This window comes from Oncorhynchus mykiss, chromosome 7 (genome assembly GCF_057628025.1).
Source record: "Oncorhynchus mykiss isolate SJ-2025 chromosome 7, ASM5762802v1, whole genome shotgun sequence".
Taxonomy (NCBI): Eukaryota; Metazoa; Chordata; class Actinopteri; order Salmoniformes; family Salmonidae; genus Oncorhynchus; species Oncorhynchus mykiss.
In genome coordinates, this window is record NC_143028.1 from 48964501 (window position 1) to 48992080 (window position 27580).

General features: G+C 45.4%; 1 long non-coding RNA gene across 1 annotated transcript; it reads right to left on the bottom strand.

The window, feature by feature from the left end:
• Positions 1-4440: 4440 nt before the first annotated feature.
• Positions 4441-26374, bottom strand: LOC149982578 (uncharacterized). The gene is made up of 3 exons (XR_016497302.1): positions 26025-26374; positions 4707-4853; positions 4441-4637 (listed from the first exon to the last, which is right to left on the bottom strand). It is a non-coding gene; the product is annotated as an uncharacterized LOC149982578 (long non-coding RNA).
• Between the last annotated feature and the right edge of the window lie 1206 nt (positions 26375-27580).

The following is a 27580-nucleotide window of genomic DNA, read 5'->3' on the forward strand; positions in this document are numbered from 1 at the left end:
TTCGCGTTTTGAGGACTGATTTTTCGTTTTTTTTTGGTAGCCAAATGTGATGTACAAAACGGAGCTATTTCTAATACACAAAGAATATTTTTGGAAAAACTGAGCATTTGCTATCTAACTGAGAGTCTCCTCATTGAAAACATCCAAAGTTCTTCAAAGGTAAATTATTTTATTTGAACGCTTTTATGTTTTTGTTGAAATATTGCCTGCTGGATGCTAACGCTAATGCTAATGCTAAATGCTACGCTAGCTAGCTACTTTTACACAAATTATTGTTTTCCTATGGTTGAGAAGCATATTTTGAAAATCTGTGATGACAGTGTTGTTTACAAAAGGCTAAGCTTGAGAGATGGCATATTTATTTAATTTCATTTGCAATTTTCATGAATAGTTAACGTTGCGTTATCGTAATGAGCTTGAGTCTGTATTCACGATCCCGGATCCGGGATGGGGAGATCAGAGAGGTTTTAATAAAACAAAACAACTCCAAAACCATAAATACACTGCTCAAAAAAATAAAGGGAACACTTAAACAACACAATGTAACTCCAAGTCAATCACACTTCTGTGAAATCAAACGTGGAGAGACGTGGAGGAGGCCGTAGGAGGGCAACAACCCAGCAGCAGGACCTCTACCTCTGCCTTTGTGCAAGGAGGAGCAGGAGGAACACTGCCAGAGCCCTGCAAAATTACCTCCAGCAGGCCACAAATGTGCATGTGTCTGCTCAAACGGTCAGAAACAGACTCCATGAGGGTGGTATGAGGGCCCAACATCCACAGGTGAGGGTTGTGCTTACAGCCCAACACCGTGCAGGACGTTTGGCATTTGCCAGAGAACACCAAGATTGGCAAATTCGCCACTGGCGCCCTGTGCTCATCACAGATGAAAGCAGGTTCACACTGAGCACATGTGACAGACGTGACAGAGTCTGGAGACGCCGCGGAGAACGTTCTGCTGCCTGCAACATCCTCCAGCATGACCGGTTTGGCGGTGGGTCAGTCATGGTGTGGGGTGGCATTTCTTTGGGGGGCCGCACAGCCCTCCATGTGCTCGCCAGAGGTAGCCTGACTGCCATTATTAGGTACCGAGATGAGATCCTCAGACCCCTTGTGAGAACATATGCTGGTGCGGTTGGCCCTGGGTTCGTCCTAATGCAAGACAATGCTAGACCTCATGTGACTGGAGTGTGTCATCAGTTCCTGCAAGAGGAAGGCATTGATGCTATGGACTGGCCCGTTCGTTCCCCAGATCTGAATCCAATTGAGCACATCTGGGACATCATGTCTCGCTCCATGCACCACAGACTGTCCAGGAGTTGGCGGATGCTTTAGTCCAGGTCTGGGAGGAGATCCCTCAGGAGACCATTTCGCCGCGACCATGTGATTTTGTTGTCAGCACATTCAAATATGTATAGAAAAAAGTATTTAATAAGAATGTTGAATGTTTCATTCATTCAGATCTAGGATGTGTTATTTTAGTGTTCCCTTAATTTTTTTGAGCAGTGTACAAATGAAACAAATTGGGTACGAGGACCCGTCGTGCACCAAATATAAAATAACACGAACATAAAACAATCTCTGACAAAGACATGATGGGAAACAGAGGGTTAAATGCACAACAGGTAAAGAATGGGATTGCAACCAGGTGTGTAGGAAGACAAGACAAAACAAATGGAAAATGAAAAATGGATCAATGATGGCTCGAGAACCGGTGACGTCGACCGCCAGGCACCACCCGTACAAGGAGAGGCAACAACTTCGGCAGAAGACAGTACCACCCCTCAAGCGCGGCTCCAACAGCGCATCGACACCGGCCTCGGGGACGACCCGGAGGCGAGGCGCAGGGCGATCCGGATGAAGACGGTGGAATTTGTTGCAGAATGGAAGGATCTAACACAGGGGTGTCAAAGTCAAATGGACGGAGGGCCAAATAAAAAAATCAGCTACAAGACGAGGGCCGGACTGTTCGAATGTTCATTGAAAAATTTTTAAATTACGCATATAGTCTAGTGAACCTAATTGAACCTACTGAAAACCTAACAAATATATTACAATATGATCAGATAAATAAAGCAATATTTTCTTATGGCTCTGTCAGTAATCTTTAATTTTCAACAGACACAAAAGACAAATTTCCTTTATATAAATATCCCCATAACATGAACATTAAATGAAAGAAACCGGTATTCAAGGCACCATCAGTAGACTATATTTTCTATTTTAGCAAAAGTGGGCTAAATTTACTTCAAAGAAAAAACAATAATAGCAATTTTCTATCATCCACTCAACTGAAATATTTTTAAAATATAATTGGATTGAAATACAAAAAAATAAAGTGCAAAAATCTATTAATCAAAAACAACACTTTGTTTAAGGAGAAGTAACATGCAGTGAAAACAAATATTAAATTTTAACTTTTAAACTTGAACTGAGTAAAAACTCTAAATATGTGATTGCACAGTAATGTTCACTTGTTTGAGGTTGAGGGTGATACTTGGTGGTGTCCCATCTTTTCCACAAGTTCATCAATGTTCGGGGTAAGGCTCTGAGCTGAAGAAATCCTCAGAATTGAGTGGAGGTGTTCAGCAGTAAGTCGACTTCTGTGTGATGTTTTGTTCAGGTTCATCAAAGAAAACAGTTGTTCACACAGGTATGTGCTGCCAAACATAGACAACGTTTGAGCAGCCTGGATGCGCAGCTGGGGCATTGTGCTGGGGAGGAAACGGGCGAACTCCGCAGCACCCACTGCCGCATATTTTGCCCTCAGTGCATCATTGCATTGGAGGTCAATCAACTCCATTTGGAGGTTTGGTGGTGAGCTTTCCACGTCAACAGCAAATGGGTTACCGAGCAGTTCCAACCTGCTTTTTTGTGCTTCAAAGTCAGCAAATCGGCGTCGAAAGTCAGCGGCAAGCATACCTATTTTATCAGCCAACTGTGTGCTCGGGAACGCACTGGTAGAGAGCTTCTCTTTCATGGTCTGGCAGCTGGGAAAGTGGCTCAAATTTTCTTTCCGCATCTGCGTCTCCCACAGAGTCAGTTTGGTTTTAAATGCCTTCACTGTACTGTACATATCAGAGATGACACGATCCCGACCCTGCAGCTGCAAGTTTATTGCATTCAGATGACTCGTAATGTCACACAGAAAAGCCATTTCACACAGAAACATTTTGTCTCGGAGTTGTGTTGTGTCTTTCCCTTTGCTGTCCAAGAACAGACAAATCTCCTCACGAAGCTCGAAACATCTTTGAAGCACCTTTCCCTGGCTTAGCCATCGCACCTCTGTGTGATAAGGCAAATCACCATGCTCCGTTTCTAACTCCGTCAGAAATGCCTTGAACTGGCGGTGATTCAAACCTTTGGCTCTGATAAAGTTAACTGTGCGCGTGATGATGCTCATTACATGCTCCATTTTCAAGGCTTTACCGCACAACGCTTCCTGGTGTATGATACAATGATAAGCTGTCAGCTCACCTGTCGCGTTTTCCTCTTGCATCTTTTCCCGTATCTTCGCCACCAGTCCGCTCCTGTGTCCACACATCGCAGGTGCTCCGTCGGTTGTCAAACCCACGAGTTTTTCCCAAGGCAGCTCCATCTCATTTACACATCTTGACACCTCTTCATACAAATCATGCCCCGTAGTTGTGCCATGCATAGGACGTAAAGCCAAAAACTCCTCTGTCACGCTTAGGTTGGAGTCCACTCCGCGGATGAAAATTGACAACTGGGCAATGTCAGAAATGTCGGTGCTCTCATCCACAGCCAAGGAATATGCAATAAAATCTTTTCCCTTTTTCACAAGCTGCTCTTTTAGATTGATGGACAACTGGTCTACTCTCTCGGCAATGGTGTTTCTGCTCAGACTCACATTTAAAAAGAGTTGCCTTTTTTCTGGGCAAACTTCGTCACAAACTTTAATCATGCAGTTTTTGATGAAATCCCCCTCCGTAAATGGCCGGGCTGATTTAGCGATCTCTTCTGCCAAAATAAAACTGGCCTTGTTTTTGTCCGCGTGTTTCGTTTCATAATGTCGTCTCAGATTATACTCTTTCAGTACCGCCACACTTTCTCCACACAGAAGACACACAGGTTTTCCAGCTACCTTCGTGAACATATACTCCGACTCCCACCTTGTTTGAAACCCCCGGTTCTCAGTATCCACCTTCCGTTTTGCCATTTTTGATGGGTATCTGAAAGTTAATTTTACTGTGATGCTGACGACTGCTGTGCCAATAAATATTGAAATGAAGCAGCCTACTGCTCGGTGCGTCACCTTTGCATTGTGGGAAATGTAGTATTGGTGCGTGTAAAAGATCTGCGGGCTGCCGGCTTGCTGCGGGCCGGTTCTAATAATAAATCAAGATCATCCCAGGGGCCGTAAAAAACCTTCTTGCGGGCCGGATGTGGCCCGCGGGCCTTGACTCTGACATATGTGATCTAACACGTCCTCCACCGTAACCCATCATCTCTCCTCCGGACCGTACCCCTCCCAGTCCACAAGGTACTGAAGGCCCCTCACCCGACGTTTCAAATCCAAAATGGATCGAACGGAGTACGCTGGGACCCCTTTGATGTCCAGAGGGGGCGGAGGAACATCCCGCACCTCAGCCTCCTGGAGCGGGCCAGCCACCACTGGCCTGAGGAGAGACACATGGGAAAGAGGGGTTAATACGGTAATTAGTGGGTAGCTGTAACCTATAACATACCTCATTCACTCTCCTCGGGACTTTAAACGGCCCCACAAACCGCGGACCCAGGGCAGGCAGAGGGGCAGGTTTCAGGTCGAAAGCCAGACCCTGTCCACTGGTGCGAACACCGGGCCTCACCGGGCCTTCACGTTCTGGGAGCCTGGTCTGTAAGAGAGGGTAAATACAAAACGGGTGAAAAACATGGCCCACCTTGCCTGACGAGGATTCAGCCTCCTCGCTTCCCTGATGTACTCCAGATTGCAATGGTCAGTCCAGATGAGAAAAGGGTGTTTAGCGCCCTCAAGCCAATGTCTCCACGCCTTCAAGGCCTTGATGACAGCCAACAGCTCCCGATCCCCCACATCATAGTATTGCTATGATGACACAGGGGCGGAGCTTTTGTGGCATACCTGAGTGCTTGGGGGGGCACTGCTCCTATCCCAGCTTCCCAGAGTATATCAGAATGTCGTCGATATACACCACTACACCCTGCCCGTGCAGGTCTCTGAAAATCTCATCCACAAATGATTGGAAGACTGATGGAGCATTCATCAACCCATACGGCATGACTAGGTACTCATAATGCCCTGAGGTGGTAATAAATGCCGTCTTCCACTCTTCTCCCTTCTCCCACTATAAAATCAAAGTAGCCTACCCGGCATGTGGCCCCAATTCGCTAAACAGGTATTTGTATTTAATAATGGGCCATTCTAAATCAAAACAAACTTTACAGACAAGATAAAATTGAGAATAGTCTGATGTGTGAAAAGATGATCAGTTGATAAGAGAATGGTTGTGCAGACTGAGGCAAGGAACAGAGTGCAAGCTTTTTAAAAACTTTTTGCAGCCCATATAAATTATGTTTTGATTTCTAAGACATTCTAAAGTTTTGTATCATTCACAACGAACATTAGCAAATAACTCTAAATCTAGCACATAGGACCTGTTTCAAATTATCACTTTTACGCTCAATGTAGTCACTTCATATGAGCACTCGCTCCAGAATGGGAAAAATATCCTTTCTATTTTATTCAGCTAAGTTCTACTCATCTTGATATCGTTCCTGTACCCAACCAATCACCCCATAGCACTCACTTCTGTCATCATGAAATGCTTTGAGAAGCTAGTCAAGGACCATATCACCTCTACCTTACCTGTCACCCTAGACCCACTACAATTTGCTTACCGCCCCAATAGAGTCACAGACGATGCATTCGCCATCACACTGCCAAGTACCCAATTGTCATACTTGAGTAAAAGTAAAGATCCCTTAACTTCTTGCGACTAGCAATCCCAGATCCGGAAGCGTAATCATAGCCTCAAACGAATTAGCATAACGCAGCGGACATAAATACCCCTAGAAACTTTTCCTATTCATGAAAATCACAAATAAAATATATTCAAACACAAGCTTAGCCTTTTGTTAATCACACTCTCATCTCAGACTTTCAAAATATGCGTTACAGCCAACGCTAGACAAGCATTTGTGTAAGTTTATCATGGCATAATGCTATGCTAGGTTCTGCTGGCAGCAGGCAACATTTTCACGAAAATAAGAAAAGCAACCAAATTAAATAATTTACCTTTGAAGAACTTCAGATGTTTTCACTCAGGAGACTCCCAGTTAGATAGCAAATGTTCCTTTTTTCCAAAAATATTATTTTTGTAGGCGAAATAGCTTCCGTTTTTTCATCATGCTTGGCTGAGAAATCGATGCTAAATGCTACCACTACAACGCCAAACTTCTTTCAAAATGAGTTCCATAATATCGACAGAAACACGGCAAACGTTGTTTAGGATCAATCCTCAAGGTGTTTTTAACATATATATTCGATAATATATCCGTCGAGGCAATTGGTTTCTCATAAGAAGCGATTGGAAAAATGACTACCTCAGTATTTTACGCAAGATTTTCTGCGGGAGACACCATGTGACCACTTGCTAAATATGGTCCCTTACGGCTATTCTTCAATGGAAATGCGTAAAAAGACATCACAATGCTGTTGACACCTTGGGGAATACGTGGAAAACGTAAGCTCATTCGTAGCTCATTCACAGCCATATAAGAAGTCATTGGCATGAGGCGGTTTTAAAAAATGCGCCACTTCCTGGTTGGATTTTTATCTGGGTTTCACCTGTAACATCAGTTCTGTTGCAGTCACAGACAATATCTTTGCAGTTTTGGAAATGTCAGAGTGTTTTCTTTCCAAAGTCAATTATATGCATAGTCGAGCATCTTTTCGTGACAAAATATCTTGTTTGAAACGGGAACGTTTTTCATCCAAAAATTAAAATAGCGCCCCCTAACACCAAACCTAACACCGACATTGCTGATGAAGAGTCTTCATCTGATTCGGGTTATTGACTTCGAGCCTCCACCTCTGATGCATGAGCCACACCGCAGAAAAGCAAAAACAGAGCCAACTAAGATGGAGATCCCAACTGCCACGATGAGACAGTAGTCTGGGAGGGATGGCACGGTTTGGGTAGAAAAGAGTGATGAGTTTGTGACATGCAGATGTTGCAACACATCAGAGATTGTATTGTTGCTCGTGCGAACTGAAAAGGAAACAGTACTTTGGACATGTCTATGGACAAACTCAAAGCATTTATTGCACTCTTGTATATCCGCAGGGCACACGGCAGAAAGACATGGATGTTGAGTCATTTAGGTCTGATAGGTATGGGGTGGACTTTTTCAGAGAGACTATACCACGCAACCACTACAGAGAGATTACGCAGGACCTGCGGCAGGTGCACACGGAACAAGGCCCATGAAAACTGTATGCAGTTCAACTGATTTGTTTGTGGCGCTTGCTCACACAAAGCCTCTAAGCTGTGTCCTGACTGTGAACCTAAATCATAAAGAGAAGACGATTCATGCGTAAAAGCACACATATAATTAACGAGACATGGTGTGGTCATAACAACATACAGGAAGTCAAGTCCTTTTGTTCACCTGACTTAGAATTCCTCACAATCAAATGCCGAGTGCATCATCCACAAAGAGAATTCTCTTCGATCATAACCACAGTCGTGTATATTCCCCCCCAGCAGACACATCGACAGCCCTGAACGAACTTCATTTGCCTCTATGTAAACTGGAAACCGCATATCCTGAGGATGCATTTATTGTAGCTGGGGATTTTAACAGGGCTAATCTGAGAGCAAGGCTCCCTACATTTTATCAGCATATCGATTGTGCGACCTGGGCTGGCAAAACCCTGGAACATAGTTATTCTAACTTCCGCGACGCATATAAGGCCCTCCCCCGCCCTCCTTTCAGAAAAGCTGACCACGACTCCATTTTGTTGCTCCGAACCTATAGACAAAAACTAAAACAGGAAGCACCCGTGCTCAGGTCTGTTCAACGCTGGTCCGACCAATCGAATTCCACGCTTTAAGATTGCTTCGATCACTTGGACTGGGATATGTTCCGCATAGCGTCGAACACGCTGATCCGGTAGGTGAGTTAATTAGCAAGTGCATCGGTGATGTTGTACCCACAGCATCTATTAAAACATTCCCCAACCAGAAACCGTGGATTAATGGCAGCATTCGCACAAAGCTGAAAGCGCAAACCACTGCTTTTAATCAAGGCAAGGTGACCGGAAACATGGCCGAATACAAACAGTGTAGCTATTCCCTCCGCAAGACAATCAAACAAGCTAAGTGTCAGTATAGTGTCATGTTGTGTCTTGTCTCTGTCCTTTCCCTTCACCCTGTCTCCCTCTGCTGGTCGTTGTTAGGTTACCTTTTCTCCCCCGCTTTCTCCCAGCTGTTCCTTGTCTCCTCTAACTACCCATTCACCCCGTTTCCCACCTGTTCCCTTTTTCCCTCTGATTAGGTCCCTATATCTCTCTCTGTTTCTGTTCCTGTCCTTGTCGGATTCTTGTTTGTGTTTCATGCCTGAGCCAGACTACTGTCATGTTTGCTGTAACCTTGTCCTGTCCTGTCGGAATCTGCCGGTCTATCTGAGCCTACCTATGTTTGGTTATTAAAGAAGCTCTGTTTAAGTTAGTTCGCTTTTGGGTCCTCATTCACTCACCATAACAGAAGAATCCGACCAAGAATGGACCCAGCGACTTCGGATCCTCTCCACTCAGCCGTCGAGATCCAGGGAGCGATGCTAGGCAGACACGAGCAGGAATTGTCTGCTGCTCGACATGCCGTTGAGACCCTGGCCACCCAAGTCTCCAACCTCACAGAACAGGTTCACCATCTCCGCCTCGATCCACCGGCCACTTCCAGGGCTTTCGAATCTCCGGAGCCCAGAATCAATAACCCGCCGTGTTACTCTGGGGAGCCCACTGAATGCCGCTCGTTCCTCACCCAGTGTGATATTGTGTTTTCTCTCCAGCCCAACACTTACTCCAGGAGCACTGCTCGTGTCGCCTACGTCATATCTCTCCTTACTGGACGGGCTCGTGAGTGGGGCACGGCAATCTGGGAGGCAAGGGCTGAGTGTACTAACCAGTATCAGGACTTTAAGGAGGAGATGATACGGGTTTTTGATCGATCTGTTTTTGGGGAGGAGGCTTCCAGGGTCCTGTCTTCCCTATGTCAAGGTAATCGATCCATAACAGACTACTCTATTGAGTTTCGCACTCTTGCTGCCTCCAGTGGCTGGAACGAGCCGGCTTTGCTCGCTCGTTTTCTGGAGGGTCTCCGCGCAGAGGTAAAGGATGAGATTCTCTCCCGGGAGGTTCCTTCCAGCGTGGATTCCTTGATTGAACTCGCTATTCGCATTGAGCGTCGGGTTGATCTTCGTCACCGAGCTCGTGGAAAGGAGCTCGCGTTCTCCGTTGCCCCCCTCTCCTCATCTATACCATCTTCCTCTGCCGGCTCGGGTGCTGAGCCTACGCAGCTGGGAGGTATCCGCATCTCGACTAAGGAGAGGGAACGGAGAATCACCAACCGCCTCTGTCTCTATTGCGGTTCTGCTGGTCATTTTGTCACTTCATGTCCAGTAAAAGCCAGAGCTCATCAGTAAGCGGAGGGCTACTGGTGAGCGCTACTACTCCTGTCTCTCCTTCAAGATCCTGCACTACCTTGTCGGTCCATCTACGCTGGACCGGTTCGTCAGCTTCCTGCAGTGCCTTAATAGACTCTGGGGCGGAGGGCTGTTTTATGGACGAGACCTGGGCTCGGGAACATGACATTCCTCTCAGACAGTTAAGGGAGTCCACGGCCTTGTTCGCCCTGGATGGTAGTCCTCTCCCCAGGATTCAGCGTGAGACGCTACCTTTAACCCTCACTGTTTCTGGTAATCATAGCGAAACCATTTCTTTTTTGATTTTTCGTTCACCTTTTACACCTGTTGTTTTGGGCCATCCCTGGCTAGTTTGTCATAATCCTTCCATTAATTGGTCTAGTAATTCTATCCTCTCCTGGAACGTCTCTTGTCATGTGAAATGTTTAATGTCTGCTATCCCTCCTGTTTCCTCTGTCTCGTCTTCACAGGAGGAGCCTGGTGATTTGACAGGGGTGCCGGAGGAATATCACGATCTGCGCACGGTGTTCAGTCGGTCCAGGGCCACCTCTCTTCCTCCACACCGGTCGTATGATTGTAGTATTGATCTCCTTCCGGGAACCACTCCCCCCCGGGGTAGACTATACTCTCTGTCGGCTCCCGAACGTAAGGCTCTCGAGGATTATTTGTCTGTAGCTCTTGACGCCGGTACCATAGTCCCCTCCTCCTCTCCCGCCGGAGCGGGGTTTTTTTTTGTCAAGAAGAAGGACGGGTCTCTGCGCCCCTGCATAGATTATCGAGGGCTGAATGACATAACAGTTAAGAATCGTTATCCGCTTCCTCTTATGTCTTCAGCCTTCGAGATCCTGCAGGGAGCCAGGTTTTTCACTAAGTTGGACCTTCGTAACGCTTACCATCTCGTGCGCATCAGGGAGGGGGACGAGTGGAAGACGGCGTTTAACACTCCGTTAGGGCACTTTGAATACCGGGTCCTTCCTTTCGGCCTCGCTAACGCTCCAGCTGTCTTTCAGGCATTAGTCAATGATGTCCTGAGAGACATGCTGAACATCTTTGTTTTCGTTTACCTTGACGATATCCTGATTTTTTCACCGTCACTCCAGATTCATGTTCAGCACGTTCGACGTGTCCTCCAGCGCCTTTTAGAGAATTGTCTTTTTGTGAAGGCTGAGAAGTGCACTTTTCATGCCTCCTCCGTCACATTTCTCGGTTCTGTTATTTCCGCTGAAGGCATTAAGATGGATCCCGCTAAGGTCCAAGCTGTCATTGATTGGCCCGTCCCTAAGTCACGCGTCGAGCTGCAGCGCTTTCTCGGCTTCGCGAACTTCTATCGTCGTTTCATCCGTAATTTCGGTCAGGTGGCAGCTCCTCTCACAGCCCTTACTTCTGTCAAGACGTGCTTTAAGTGGTCCGTTTCCGCCCAGGGAGCTTTTGATCTCCTCAAGAATCGTTTTACATCCGCTCCTATCCTTGTTACACCTGACGTCTCTAGACAGTTCGTTGTCGAGGTTGACGCGTCAGAGGTGGGCGTGGGAGCCATTCTTTCTCAGCGCTCCCTCTCTGACGACAAGGTCCACCCATGCGCGTATTTTTCTCATCGCCTGTCGCCGTCGGAACGTAACTATGATGTGGGTAACCGCGAACTGCTCGCCATCCGGTTAGCCCTAGGCGAATGGCGACAGTGGTTGGAGGGGGCGACCGTTCCTTTTGTCGTTTGGACTGACCATAGGAACCTTGAGTACATCCGTTCTGCCAAACGACTTAATGCGCGTCAGGCGCGTTGGGCGCTGTTTTTCGCTCGTTTCGAGTTTGTGATTTCTTATCGTCCGGGCTCTAAGAACACCAAGCCTGATGCTTTGTCTCGTCTCTTCAGTTCTTCAGTAGCCTCCACTGACCCCGAGGGGATTCTCCCTGAGGGGCGTGTTGTCGGGTTGACTGTCTGGGGAATTGAGAGGCAGGTAAAACAAGCGCTCACTCACACTCCGTCGCCGCGCGCTTGTCCTAGGAACCTTCTTTTCGTTCCCGTTCCTACTCGTCTGGCCGTTCTTCAGTGGGCTCACTCTGCCAAGTTAGCCGGCCACCCTGGCGTTCGGGGTACGCTTGCTTCCATTCGCCAGCGTTTTTGGTGGCCCACCCGGGAGCATGACACGCGTCGTTTCGTGGCTGCTTGTTCGGTCTGCGCGCAGACTAAGTCCGGTAACTCTCCTCCTGCCGGCCGTCTCAGGCCGCTTCCTATTCCCTCTCGACCGTGGTCTCACATCGCCTTAGATTTTGTCACCGGACTGCCTTCGTCAGCGGGGAAGACTGTTATTCTTACGGTTGTCGATAGGTTCTCTAAGGCGGCTCATTTCATTCCCCTTGCTAAGCTTCCTTCTGCTAAAGAGACGGCACAAATCATCATCGAGAATGTTTTCAGAATTCATGGCCTTCCGTCAGACGTCGTTTCGGACAGAGGTCCGCAATTCACGTCTCAATTTTGGAGGGAGTTTTGCCGTTTGATTGGGGCTTCCGTCAGTCTCTCTTCCGGCTTTCACCCCCAGTCTAACGGTCAAGCAGAACGGGCCAATCAGACTATTGGTCGCATCTTACGCAGTCTTTCTTTTCGCAACCCTGCGTCTTGGTCAGAACAGCTCCCCTGGGCAGAATACGCCCACAACTCGCTTCCTTCGTCTGCGACCGGGCTATCTCCTTTTCAGAGTAGCCTCGGGTACCAGCCTCCGCTGTTCTCATCTCAGTTCGCCGAGTCCAGCGTCCCCTCCGCTCAGGCTTTTGTCCAACGTTGCGAGCGCACCTGGAAGAGGGTCAGGTCTGCACTTTGCCGTTATAGGGCGCAGACTGTGAGGGCTGCTAATAAGCGTAGAACTAAGAGTCCTAGATATTGTCGCGGTCAGAGAGTTTGGCTCTCCACTCAGAACCTTCCCCTTAAGACGGCTTCTCGCAAGTTGACCCCGCGGTTCATTGGTCCGTTCCGTATTTCTCGGGTCATTAATCCTGTCGCAGTTCGACTTCTTCTTCCGCGATACCTTCGTCGCGTCCACCCGGTCTTCCATGTCTCCTGTATTAAGCCCGTTCTTCGCGCCCCCGCTCGTCTTCCCCCCCCCCCCCCCATCCTTGTCGAGGGCGCACCCATCTACAGGGTCCGCAGGATTTTGGACATGCGTCCTCGGGGCCGTGGTCACCAGTACCTTGTCGATTGGGAGGGGTACGGTCCTGAGGAGAGGAGTTGGGTTCCCTCTCGGGACGTGCTGGACCGTGCGCTGATCGAGGATTTCCTCCGTTGCCGCCAGGTTTCCTCCTCGAGTGCGCCAGGAGGCGCTCGGTGAGTGGGGGGGTACTGTCATGTTGTGTCTTGTCTCTGTCCTTTCCCTTCACCCTGTCTCCCTCTGCTGGTCGTTGTTAGGTTACCTTTTCTCCCCCGCTTTCTCCCAGCTGTTCCTTGTCTCCTCTAACTACCCATTCACCCCGTTTCCCACCTGTTCCCTTTTTCCCTCTGATTAGGTCCCTATATCTCTCTCTGTTTCTGTTCCTGTCCTTGTCGGATTCTTGTTTGTGTTTCATGCCTGAGCCAGACTACTGTCATGTTTGCTGTAACCTTGTCCTGTCCTGTCGGAATCTGCCGGTCTATCTGAGCCTACCTATGTTTGGTTATTAAAGAAGCTCTGTTTAAGTTAGTTCGCTTTTGGGTCCTCATTCACTCACCATAACATATAGAGACAAAGTAGAGTCAAAATTCAGCGGCTCAGACATGAGATGTATGTGGCAGGGTCTACAGTCAATCATGGACTATAAAAGAAAAACCAGCCCCGCCGCGGACAATGATAAACTAAACAACTTCTTTGATCGCTATGAGGACAATATAGTGCCACTGACACGGCCCGCTACCAAAACCTGCGGGCTCTCCTTCACTGCAGCCAACGTGAGTAAAACGGCATCCCCAGCCGCGTCCTCAGAGCATGCGCAGACCAGCTGGCTGGTGTGTTTAAGGACATTTTCAATCAATCCTTATGCCAGTCTGCAGTTTCCACATGCTTCAAGAGGGCCAGCATTGTTCCTGTTCCCAAGATAGCTAAGGTAACTGAGATAAATCTCATCATGAAGTGCATTGAGAGACTAGTCAATGACCATATCACCTCCACCCTACCTGACACCACAGACCCACTCCAACAAACCATCTGGACAAGAGCAATACCTACAGACGGGAGATCAAGTATTTGATACACTGCCGATGTTGCAGGTTTTCCAACTTACAAAGCATGTAGAGGTCTGTAATTTTTATCATAGGTACACTTCATGCTCTTACTGAGGGAAGGAGGTTGTTGGCCAAGATCTCGCGATACATGGCCCCACCCATCCTCCCCTCAATACGGTGCAGTCGTCCTGTCCCCTTGGCAGAAAAGCATCCCCACAGAATGATGTTTCCACCTCCATGCTTCACGGTTCGTATGGAGTTCTTGGGGTTGTACTCATCCTTCTTCTTCCTCCAAACACGGTGAGTGGAGTTTAGACCAAAAAGCTCTATTTTTGTCTCATCAGACCACACAACCTTCTCCCATTCCTCTTCTGGATCATCCAGATGGTCATTGGCAAACTTCAGACGGGCCTGGACATGTGCTGGCTTGAGCAGGGAGACCTTGCGTGTGCTACAGGATTGTAATCCATGACGGCGTAGTGTGTTACTTACTAATTTTTTTCTTTGAGACTGTGGTCCCAGCTCTTTTCATGTCATTGACCAGGTCCTGCCGTGTAGTTTTGGGCTGATCCCTCACCTTCCTCATGATCATGGATGCCCCACGAGGTGAGATCTTGCATGAAGCCCCAGACCGAGGGTGATTGACCGTCATCTTGAACTTCTTCCATTTTCTAATAATTGCGCCAACAGTTGTTGCCTTCTCACCAAGCTGCTTGCCTATTGTCCTGTAGCCCATCCCAGCCGTGTGCAGGTCTACAATTTTATCCCTGATGTCTTTACACAGCTCTCTGGTCTTGGCCATTGTGGAGAGGTTGGAGTCTGTTTGATTGAGTGTGTGGACAGGTGTCTTTTATACAGGTAACGAGTTCAAACAGGTGCAGTTAATACAGGTAATGAGCGGAGAACAGGAGGGTTTCTTAAAGAAAAACTAACAGGTCTGTGAGAGTCGGAATTCTTAATTTTTTAAATTTTTATTTGAATTTTACCCCTTTTTCTCCCCAATTTCGTGGTATCCAATTGTTGTAGTAGCTACTATCTTGTCTCATTGCTACAACTCCCGTACGGGCTCGGGAGAGACGAAGGCTGAATGTCATGCGTCCTCCGATACACAACCCAACCAGCCGTACTGCTTCTTAACTTCTTGCTCCTACCTGAGACGCAGATGTCTCATCTAGACACCTGGAAATGCAAATGCGCTACGCTAAATGCTAAATGTACTCGTTAAAACTCAAACGTTAATTAAAACACACATGCAGGGTATTGAATTAAAGCTACACTCGTTGTGAATCTAGCCAACAAGTCAGATTTTTAAAATGCTTTTGGGCGAAAGCATGAGAAGCTATTATCTGATAGCATGCAACACCCCAACATACCTGAAGGGGACGTAAACAAAATAATTAGCGTAGCCGGCGCTACACAAAACGCAGAAATAAAATATAAAACATTCATTACCTTTGATGATATTCTTTGTTGGCACTCCTATATGTTCCATAAACATCACAATTGGGTCTTTTTCCCGATTAAATCCGTCCATGTATGCCCAAAATATCCATTTGTATAGCCTGTCTGGTTCAGGAAAAAAGCTCCCTTCCAACACGCAACGTAATTTTTAAAAATTATATAAGTTGCCTATATTCTTTGACAAAACACTTCAACCTACTTTTGTAACCCAACTTTAGGTATTTGTAAACGTTAATAAGCGATCAAATTGATCACTGGGAGATCTGTATTCAATAGCAGCTACTCAAGAAAACAATGTCCTTTGTCTCTCTTCCAAAATCGATTGCTGTATGCTGGACGAAATGAAGGATCTATTTGTCATTACACAAAGGATTTTTGTCAATGAAAATGACGTTTTTGGCGACATCGTGTGGAAGTTGTAGGAACTGCAAGCTCCCTGCTGTATATTTTTGCTTGCAATAAACAAATCAGAGACTGGCGGATTAATACTTTTCTGTGGTTTTTGTGACCAGGTTTTTCTTGGGATTTCGCTTGCTGTTCACGTTCTGTTATAGTCACAGACATTATTTAACCAGTTTTAGAAACTTCAGCGTGTTTTCTATCCACACATACTAATCATATGCATATACTATATTCCTGGCATGAGTAGCAGGACGCTGAAATGTTGCGCGATTTTTAACAGAATGTTCTAAAAAGTAGGTGGTAGACTGAAGAGGTTTTAACACAGCGCGCATCCAACCCGAAAGCCAGCCGCACCAATGTGTCGGAGGCTACACCGTGCACCTGGCAACCTTGGCTAGCGCGCACTGCGCCCGGCCCGCCACAGGAGTCGCTGGTGCGCGATGAGACAAGGAGATCCCTACCGACCAATCCCTCCCTAACCCGGACGACGCTAGGCCAATTGTGCGTCGCCCCATGGACCTCTCGGTCGCGGCCGGTTACGACAGAGCCTGGGCGCGAACCCAGGGACTCTGATGGCACTGCAGTACAGCGCCCTTAACCACTGCGCCACCCGGGAGGCAGAGTCGGAATTCTTACTGGTTGGTAGGTGATCAAATACTTATGTCATGCAATAAAATGCAAAATAATTACTTAAATATCATACAATGTGATTTTCTGGATTTTTGTTTTAAATTCTGTCTCTCACAGTTGAAGTGTACCTATGATAAAAATTACAGACCTCTACATGCTTTGTGAGTAGGAAAACCTGCAAAATTGGCAATGAAGCAAATACTTGTTCTCCCCACTGTATGTAAGAATGATGTTACTAGATTACAGCTCAGCATTTAACACCATAGTACCCTCCAAACTCGTCATTAAGCTCGAGACCCTTGGTCTCGACCCCACTCTGTGCAACTGTGTACTGGACTTTCTGACGGGCTGCCCCCAGGTGGTGAGGGTAGGTAACAGCATCTCCACACTGCTGATCCTCAACACTGGGGCCCCACAAGGGTGCGTTCTCAGCCCTCTCCTGTACTCCCTGTTCACCCATGACTGCGTGGCCATGCACGCCTCCAACTCAATCATCAAGTTTGCAGGCGACACTACAATGGTAGACTTGATCACCAACAACGACGAGACGGCCTACAGGGAGGAGGTGAGGGACCTCAGAGTGTGGTGTCAGGAAAATAACCTCACACTCAATGTCAACAAAACAAAGGAGATGATCGTGGACTTCAGGAAACAGCAGAGGGAGCACCCCCTATCCACATCGACGGGACAGTAGTGGAGAGGGTGGAAAGTTAAGTTCCTCGGCGTACACATCAAGGACAAACTGAAATGGTCCACCCACACAGACAGCGTGGTGAAGAAGGCACAGTAGCGCCTCTTCAACCTAAGGAGGCTGAAGAAATTTGGCTTGTCACCAAAAACACTCGGGCTGCATCACCGCCTGGTATGGCAACTGCTCCGCCCAGAACCGTAAGGTTCTCCAGAGGGTAGTGAGGTCTGCAAAACGCATCACCGTGGGCAAACTTCCTGCCCTCCAGGACACCTACACCACCCAATGTCACAGGATGGCCAAAAAGATCATCAAGGACAACAACCGCCCGAGCCACTGCCTGTTCACCCCGCTATCATCCAGAAGGCGAGGCCAGTACAGGTGCATCAAAGCGGGGAAAGCGGGGAACAGCCATCACTAACATTCAATGGCTGCTGCCAACATACTGACTCAACTCTGAAAAATTTATGTAATTATATAATGTTTACAGACCCTACATTACTCATCTCATATGTATATACTGTACTCTATACCATCTACTGCATCTTGATGTAATACATGTATTATTTATTTCATTTTACCTTTGTTTAACTAGGTAGGCAAGTTGAGAACAAGTTCTCATTTACAATTGCGACCTGGCCAAGATAAAGCAAAGCAATTCGACACATACAACAACACAGAGTTACACATGGAGTAAAACAAATATACAGTCAATAATACAGTACAAAAACAAGTCTATATACAATGTGAGCAAATTAGGTGAGATAAGGAAGGTAAAGGCAATAAAAAGGCCACGGTGGCGAAGTAAATAAAATAGAACAATGAAAAACACTGGAATTGTAGATTTGCAGTAGGTGAATGTGCAAAGTAGAAATAATGTGGTGCAAGGGAGCAAAATAAATAAATACAGTAGGGGATGAGGTAATTGTTTGGGCTATTTATAGATGGGCTATGTACAGGTGCAGTGATCTGTGAACTGCTCTAACAGCTGGTGCTTAAAGCTGTTGAGGGAGATAAGTGTTTCCAGTTTCAAAGATTTTTGTAGTTCGTTCCAGTCATTGGCAGCAGAGAACTGGAAGGAAAGGCGGCCAAAGTAGGAATTGGCCCTGGGGGTGACCAGTGAAATATACCTGCTGGAGGGCGTGCTACAGGTGGGTGCTGTTATGCTGACCAGCGAGCTGAGATAAGGCGGGACTTTACCTAGCGGGGTCTTGTAGATGACCTGGAACCAGTGGGTTTTTGCGACAAGTATGAAGCGAGGGCCAGCCAACGAGAGCGTACAGATCGCAGTGGTGGGTAGTATATGGGGCTTTGCTGACAAAACGGATGGCACTGTGATAGACTGCATCCAATTTGTTGAGTAGGGTGTTGGAGGCTATTTTGTAAATGACATCACCGAAGTCGAGGGTTGGTAGGATGGTCAGTTTTAGGAGGGTATGTTTGGCAGCATGAGTGAAGAATGCTTTGTTGTGAAATAGGAAGCCAATTCTAGATTTAACTTTAGATTGAAGATGTTTGATGTGAGTCTGGAAGGAGAGTTTACAGTCTAATGGCACATTTAATGGCACAATACAGTGTACAATACGATCAACAAATGACTGTTTTACTATCTTGTCATGAATATATCCTTCACAATTAACGCACTGGTGCGTTAGTTTAGGAATTTGGCAAGTATTTTCACTTGCGCACCTGGCTGGTCATATTATTATTAATATTATCTTTTTTGTTTATACTTTGTCAAAAGAAGCTGTAACTGTAATTTATTAATTACTATTACTCTATTACTAATCGAATCTAGAAATATATTTGATAAATGCTTACACTGTAATGTCGTAAGGTAAACGAAAACAGGCTTGAAGCCTTTTTTTTCTAGCACTGTAGAATTATACAAAACATTTCCTTGACTTGAAATAACAGTTTCTTTTTAAAAATATATATTTCCACTAATATTTCTACATTCAATTAATCCTAGAATAAATAAAAAAATCCCCATTAATATCGGTCAGTTTAATTTAGAGATATCTGTTTTTTTGCATTGAATGTATCTCAATCCACTGCATCCGCATGTCACACTTATGCATCTACGATGAAAGGTGACTAAGCTAGGTCGGTGTTTGTCAGACCATGAGACACACCAAAATTCGGTCTTCTCACAAAATTGTTGGTAGCGTCAGAAAGGTTTGGCCTGCAAACAATGGTGTTCTCCTTTTCTAACTAGGGGGCAGTATTTTCATTTTTGGATAAAAAACGATCCCGTTTTAAAAAATATATTTTGTCACGAAAAGATGCTCGACTATGCATATAATTGACAGCTTTGGATAGAAAACACTCTGACGTTTCCAAAACTGCAAAGATATCGTCTGTGAGTGCAACAGAACCTAGTTAAATAAAGGTTTAAAAAAAAACTAAAATAAACTGATGTTACAGGCGAAACCCAGATAAAAATCCAATCAGGAAGTGCCGCATTTTTTGAAACCGCCTCATGCCAATGACTCCTTATATGGCTGTGAATGAGCTACGAATGAGCTTACGTTTTCTAAGTATTCCCCAAGGTGTCTACAGCATTGTGACGTCTTTTTACGCATTTATGTTGAAGAATAGCCGTAAGGGACCACATTTAGCAAGTGGTCACATGGTGGCTCCCGCAGAAAATCTTGCGTATAAAGTACACAAGTAGCCATTTTTCCAATCACTTCTTATGAGAAACCAATTGCCCCGACGAATATATTATCGAAATGTGATGTGAAAAACACCTTGAGGATTGATTCTAAACAACGTTTGCCATGTTTCTGTCGATATTATGGAGCTAATTTGGAAAAAAGTTTGGAGTTGTAGTGACCGCATATTCCGGTCGTTTTCTCAGCCAAACGTGACGAACAAACGGCAGCTATTTCACCTACAAAAATAATATTTTTGGAAAAAGGAACATTTGCTATCTAACTGGGAGTCTCCTGAGTGAAAACATCCAAAGTTCTTCAAAGGTAAATTATTTAATATGATTCCTTTTCTTATTTTTTTGAAAATGTTGCCTGATGCTAGCAGAGCCTAGCATTATGCCATGATAAACTTACACAAATGCTTGTCTAGCATTGGCTGTAAAGCATATTTTAGATGACAGTGTGATTAACAAAAGGCTAAGCTGTGTCTCAATATATTTCATTTTTGATTTTCATGAATAGGAAGATTTATGTCCGCTACGTTATGCTAATTGGTTTGAGGCTACGTTACGCTCCCGCACGCGGGATGGGTAGTATCAAGAAATAATGTATTGTGTATTAAAACTGTTGCTCTCCACTTTCTGGAGGAACAAGTTTTGAAATCAGTGGAATTTGAGTATGATCGCTAAGGAGATGGAGAAAACACCTGTCTTTTTCACAAAACTGTATCTCAGGAGCGTATACCTTGGTGCGTATCCGGGAGGGAGATGAGTGGAAGACAGCGTTTAGTACCACATCCGGCCATCATGAGTACCTCGTCATGCCGTATGGGTAGTAGAATGCTCCTGCAGTCTTCCAATCTTTTGTAGACGAGATTCTCAGGGACCTGCACGGGCAGGGTGTGGTGGTTTATATCGATGACATTCTGGTCTATTCCGCTACTTGCGCATCGCATGTGTCTCTGGTGCGCAAGGTACTTTGGCGACTGTTGGAGCATGACCTGTACGTCAAGGCTGAGAAATGCTTGTTCTTCAAACAGGATGTCTCCTACTTTGGGTATCACATTTCCACATCAGGGTTGTTGGAGTGTGACCGCATTGCAGCCGTGCATAATTGGCCGATTCCAACCACAGTAAAGGAGGTGCAGCGGTTTTTAGGGTTTGCCAACTACTACCGGAGGTTTATGCAGGGTTTTGGACAGGTGGCTGCTCCCATTACATCACTGCTGAAGCGGGACCGGTGCGTCTGGGGTGGTCGGGGGTGGTCGGCTGAGGCGGACAGAGCTTTTGGCCGGCTGAAGGCTCTGTTTACCTTGGCTCCCTTGCTGGCGCATCAGGATCCCTCTTTGGCATTCATAGTGGAGGTGGACACATCCGAGGCTGGGATTGGAGCCATGCTCTCACAGCGCTCGGGTACGCTACCGAAGCTCTGCCCCTGTGCTTTCTTTTCGAGGAAGCTCAGCCCGGTGGAGCGAAACTATCACGTGGGGGATTGGGAGTTGTTGGCTGTCGTCAGAGCTCTGAAGGTGTGAAGACATTGGCTTGAGGGAGCTCAACACCCTTTTCTCATCTGGACTGACCACCGTAATCTGGAGTGCATCCGGGCGGCGAGGAGACTGAACCCTCGTCATTCAAGGTGGGCTATGTTTTTCACTCGATTTAGGTTTACTATCTCCTATAGACCAGGTTCCCAGGACACTAAGGCAGACGCACTGTCCCGACTGTATGATACAGAGGAGCGGTCCATTGATCCTACTCCCATCCTTCCAGCCTCTTGTCTGGTGGCACCGGTGAGGTGGGAGGTGGACTCAGACATCGAGAGAGCATCACATGTAGAGCCTACTCCACCACAGTGTCCAGCTTAACGGGTGTACGTTCCGCTGGAGGTTCGGGACAGGCTGATCTGGTGGGCTCACATGTCCCCCTCCTCTGGTCATCCGGGCAACAGTAGGACGGTGCGATGTCTTAGTGGGAAGTACTGGTGGTCCACTTTGGCCAAGGACGTGAGGGTTTATGTGTCCTCCTGCTCGGTGTGCACTCAGTGCAAGGCTCCTAGGCACCTGCCCAGAGGGAAGTTACAACCCCTTCCCGTTACACAGCGGCCTTGGTCACACCTGTCAGTTGACTTCCTGACCAATCTGTCTCCGTCACAGGGCAACATCACGATCCTGGTCATTGTGGATCGGTTTTCAATGTCCTGTTGTTGCCCGGTCTCCCTACGGCACTACAGACTGCGGAGGCCTTGTTTACTCACGTCTTCCAGCAGTACGGGGTGTCTGAGGACATTGTTTCTGATCGGGGTCCCCAGTTCACGTCCAGGGTGTGGAAGGCGTTCATGGAATGTTTGGTGGTCTCGGTCAACCTGACTCAGTTACACCAGGTCTGTCAGGAGGAATGGGCCAACATTCACCCAACTTATTGTGGGACGCTTGTGGAAGGCTAAACAACTTTTGACTCAAGTTAAACAATTTAAAGGCAATGCTACCAAATACTAATTGAGTGTATGTAAACTTCTGACCCACTGGGAATGTGACGAAATAATAAAAGCTGAAATAAATCATTCTCTCTACTATTCTGACATTTCTCATTCTTAAGATAAAGTGGTGATCCTAACTGACTTAAGACAGGGCATTTTTACTAGGATTAAATGTCAGGAATTGTGAAAAACTGAGGTTAAATATATTTGGCGAAGGTGTATGTAAACTTCCGACTTCAACTATAAATACACGTATACATAAATACACGTATATATATATATATATATGTATGTATTTTTTGATATATATATATATATATATATATATCAAAAAATACATGGAGGATTGGAAATGATGCAGACAATAACATTGATGGAATTTCCAATCTATCTCAGTATTAAAGCTGATCTATCCCCTTAAAAATCATACAAATCAAGAATGTCAAACAACAAGTATAACATACATCATACTTTTTGTCTCTTTAGACAAGCTCCTTCCTCCATGTTATTTGTGTAAAATTAAACTTCATGATTTTCCTTACAATTCTAGGACAGTTCATCCTGTCTTGTAGCTTTTGCTGTACTTCAAATGGCCCCTCTCAGATTCGACATTGTTGATTCATGGTAACAGTCCAATTAACGAAACTCTGCAAAATGCAGACATCTGGTAAGAGCCTCTGAATCCCCTTGTAGATATGGCATTATCAACAATTTTTTGCTAATCACAAATGGAATGCATTATCTCTGGATGATTTGTGTCAGTAAGTACATACAAGTTGGATATGGCAGAACACAATCATTCCTTCTGTCTCCATTTGTCTCAGAGCTGAGGTAGAGGTCTGTAGGGGCTTACATCAACCAACTAACTAGTCAAGAGTTGAATTAGACCAGGTGTTCTCCATATAGGTCCAATCATTTCTCTTTACTGTATTCTCTTTACTGTATGTTTTATTATACTATGTCTGAGTAATCTTACTGGTCATGGCAACTGCTCATTGATGCTTTTATTACAACTTTTTGAAATAGAAAGTGTTAAAAGCCCCAAGCATAATTTAAATGGCTACACACATAATCTTCATTAATTTAGTTGAAAGGCTCGTTCAATTGAATACATATTTCCTACTGTGTGTAGCCATTTAAATTTCAGCACACCTAATGAGGCATTATAGAGTAATAGACTTTCAGAGCTAAACAAACTGTTATCCCCTTATTTCTGATATATCTATCACTGATGGGGCCTCCCGAGTGGCCCAGCTGTCTAAAGCACTGCATCGCAGTGATTGACGCGTCACTACAGACACAAGTTCCATCTGGGCTGTGTCGCAGCTGGCCACGACCGGAATACCCATGAGGCGGTGTACAATTGGCCCAGCATCGTCCAGGTTAAGGGAGGGTTTGGCCGGCCGGGATGTCCTTGTCTCTTCGCACTCTAGCGACTCCTGTTGTGGGCCGGGCGCATGCATGCTGACACAGTGGACAGTTGTGTAGTGTTTCCTCTGACACATTGGTGCGGCTGGCTTCCCGGTTAAGTGAGCAGTGTGTCACGAAGCAGTGTGGCTTGGCAGGTTCGTGTTTCAGAGGAAATATGTCTCTCGACCAGTGGCGGATTTAGGTATAGGTGACATGGGCAACCGCCCATGGTAGCATCTTGCGTGGGCGCCCGTACAAAAACTATTGGAATGGTGACATTTGCGGGATTGGTTTTCTATTGCTCATTTGCACTTCACGTCAATGATATTATGTCATCGTGTGGGACAATTACCTTGTCGGAGTGGGCGCCCTGATTCTAGTTTGTGAGCTAGGGAGGCCACTGCTTGGGAAGGTCTACCACTCAGAAGTATGGGATGGGGAGGGGGGCGGGGGTAGGTTGACCTCAGGTCTCCCCACTGGAAGCCCGAGGTAGGGGGGTCGGGGGAATCTATCAAGTAGCACACCTCTAACTTTGTACAGTTTCTGATGCAATTAGTAAAATCCGTCACATTACGAAATGCTACCAAAAAAACACAATTTATTCATAATACTGTGAATATATACTTTCACAGACATATTGTTGCATTTCTTTCTGGTTTGTACGAAATAGTTCAGAACAATATAAAACCAGTCTGCACACCACCAAGGTGAATTGGTTAAGTCTTGACTCTTGGTTGACAGTAATGTATTGATGTTCGAGTGCCAAATCAAATCAAAACAAATGTGTTTATATTTGTCTGTTACTTCTTTTTGATATTTATGATTCTTATTTTTGTATATTTTTGTAAATTTATAAATGTTATGATTATTTATTTGTTTTGTTCCAAATGTCTAAATAAAAATCACAGTTAGTGAAGGCAGGGTTCGCCCAGGGAGCCATAGAAGCTATAACCTCCACTGCTCTCAACCTTCGCATCTCCTGAGTCCGTACGGGAGATGCAGCAATGGGACAAGACTGTAACTACCAATTGGGGAGAAAAAGGGGTAAAAAATTAAATGTATAAGATTGATGTTTGCAAACTGTTCTTCAATACATCAATATCTCACAACAACCAATTATGATACAAGCAAAAACTAAATCAGGAAGTACCTGTGAGTCTCTCAATACGGAAGTGGTCAGATGACGCAGATGCTAAGCTACAGGACTGTTTTGCTAGCACAGACTGGAATATGTCCAGGATTCTTCGAATGGCATTGAGAAGTACACCATATCAGTCACTGGCTTCATCAATAAGTGCATCAATGAAAATAGGGTCCGATCCTTAAGAGCTTTAAGTATATTTAAAACCAAATACTTTTACTCAAGTAATATTACAGTGCTTGTCTATCATTATTTCGTCCATTATGCATGAATATGAAGGCTCAGAATTTGTTGTTTGCATATGTCATACCTAAGTTAATCTTGTGAACTAAAACGTTATTAAAGTGGTTGCCAATATCAAAGGGTTTTGTTATGAACAAGCCATCTGCCCCAATGAAGGATGGAGCCGAGTTTGTTTTCTTGACTAAAATTTCATTTAAGGTACTCCATGGCTTTTTACTATCATTCTTTATATAATTTAATTTTGTTATATGATTTCTCAATTTACTGTATGTTTGCCAGTCTGCTGTGTTTCAGACTTATTTGCTATTCCCTTTGCCTCATCTCTCTCAGCCATACCGTTTTTCAATTCATCATCTCTCCATGGGGCTTTGGCAGTTCAAACAGTTTGTTTCTTGATGGGCGCATGCCTATCACTAACCGGAAGAAGAGGTTTCATAAATGCTTCAAGTGCAGCGTCTGCATGTTCCTCATTACACACATCAGACCAACAAACATTTTTCACATCTTCGACATAGGAATCAATGCAAAACTATGTGTCATCATTTATCCACAATTGTAAGTCAAATCTTGGAACCTTAGTTTTTTCTGATGGGTGTGGATAGTGCTTTGGTGTGGATTTCTGCAACTTTAGTAAAGATATGATCAATACACGTGAATGATTTAGTTCCTGTTCTGTTTGTAAATACACTGGTAGATTGACTGATGATTTGAACGACATTAATGGCAATGGTTACAGTTGGAGCTTATTTTTTACTTCTTGCGACTAGCAATCCCGTATCCGGGAATGTAATCATAGCCTCAAGCGCATTACCATAACGCAACTTTTCCTATTCATGAAAATTGCAAATGAAATGAAATAAATATATTCAAACACAAGCTTAGCCTTTTGTTAAGAACACTGTCATCTCAGATTTTCAAAATATGCGTTACAGCCAACACTAGACAAGCATTTGTGTAATTTTATCATGGCATAATGCTATGCTAGGCTCTGCTGGCAGCAGGCAACATTTTCACGAAAAAAAAGAAAAGCAACCAAATTAAATAATTTACCTTTGAAGAACTTCAGATGCTTTCACTCAGGAGACTCCCAGTTAGATAGCAAATGTTCCTTTTCCAAAAATAATATTTTTGTAGGGGAAAAAGCTCCCGTTTGTTCATCCTGCTTGGCTGAGAAATCGACCGAAAAATACTTCTAACTATAACACCAAACTTTTTTCAAAATTAGCTCCATAATATCAACAGAAACACGGCAAACGTTGTTTAGGATGCATCCTCAAGGTGTTTTTAACATATATATTCGATAATATATCCGTTGAGGCAATTGGTTTCTCATAAGAAGCGATTGGAAAAATGGCTACCTCAGTATTTTACGCAAGATTTTCTCTGGGAGACACCATGTGACCACTCGCTATATATGGTCCCTTACAGCCATTCTCCAATGGAAATGCCTAAAAAGTCGTCACATTGCTGTAGACACCTTGGGGAATGCGTGGAAAACGTAAGCTCATTCGTAGCTCATTCACAGCCATATAAGGAGTCATTGGCATGAGGCAGTTTTAAAAAATGCGGCACTTCCTGATTGGATTTTTATCTGGGGTTCGCCTGTAACATCAGTTCTGTGGCACTCACAGACAATATCTTTGCAGTTTTGGAAATGTCAGAGTGTTTTCTTTCCAAAGCTGTCAATTATATGCATAGTCTAGCATCATTTCGTGACAAAATATCTTGTTTAAAACGGGAACGTTTTTCATCCATAAATTAAAATAGCGCCCCCTATATCCAAGGCAGTTTGATGACAACCAGTCAATATTTAGGTCACCCAGAAAATAGTGTTGATATCACATATAGTCCAACTACTGACTTTTAGCACTTGGTGGTCCATTGCAACTTCCTACGAGAATAGGCTTTAGGTGAGGCGGATTGACCTGTAGCAATATTACTTCCACATCATCATGAGATCCTCGCTGAGCCTAACAGGAGGGAGTTAATGTCTTGGACACGGGTGCCTGAGTGACAGTGGATCTTGGTCGGCCCACAGGTCTCAAAATCTCTCACCATCGAGCTGCCCACGGTGATGGTGGTCGTGATGGAATCCAATGGGGAAGGAAGAGGGGGAACAGAAGGACCTCGGGCAGGAGGGAGGAGGTTTGCCTCGACGCAAGCCAGACTGACTCACCGCACATGTACCAGCAGCAGCGGATGGGGTCTGAATTCTTGGGGGGATGGAGGAGGTCCCAAAACCTTGTTTCCTTTGGTCAGCGACAGGCTGAGCTGTGGAGGGTGCCCCTGGATGGCTGCTGGCTGTTCGTGTACTCCCAGGATCAGAGCTGACTACCGGGGCCGGTATATCCGCCTCCAGCCTGGCAAAGCTGTTTAGTAGCTGGATCTGATCTTCTAGGATATATGTAGGCCAACCATACTGCCTCCCACCTGCCCTTCTTTGCCGTGCCAGTGTCCTGTCTTCCACTGGCCACAGAGTTTAGCTTACCATCTGTCTAGTCAATTGGAGCAGGTCAGTACCATCCAACTCATCGACCATCTTCATGGAGGAAGCATTCAGAACTGAAATTCTGTGTGCCTGGGCTGCATCAAAGTACTTAGAAAGC